Source organism: Belonocnema kinseyi, chromosome 9 (assembly GCF_010883055.1).
Source record: "Belonocnema kinseyi isolate 2016_QV_RU_SX_M_011 chromosome 9, B_treatae_v1, whole genome shotgun sequence".
Taxonomy (NCBI): Eukaryota; Metazoa; Arthropoda; class Insecta; order Hymenoptera; family Cynipidae; genus Belonocnema; species Belonocnema kinseyi.
This window is the reverse complement of record NC_046665.1, coordinates 22903195-22903605: the sequence shown is the minus strand read 5'-3', so window position 1 is coordinate 22903605 and position 411 is coordinate 22903195.

Sequence of the window (411 nt, the reverse complement as noted above, 5' to 3'; positions counted from 1 at the left end):
ACCCTCGATGATGTCCATCTTGGAGTCGTATTCTAAACGCTCCATGATGTCCATTTCGTCCATTTTTCCGACGCAACTTCTTGCACATTGTGGCAATTTTTTAAAGATTTCTATCAAAGTTGCCATCGAAACGGAAAGAAATCCTGGATATACCTCGTTTCTAGCTATCCAAGGTTCTTGCCACTTGGTTAGAGGTCTAAGCTGCAGTTTTATCATTGCCCTGCGCAACTTATCCTTGACATTTTGTCCATCTAAAAATTTTTCAAGGTCGAATTTAGGCGGGTCTTTTTTTGCACTTTTTTCTACAATCTGTTTTAAGATCATAGCACGAAGCATGTCATTCTCTGACTGTAACGTCAAAATTTTATCTGCATCGCTGATCTCGCTCACGTTCTCATCTTCGTTGACAAC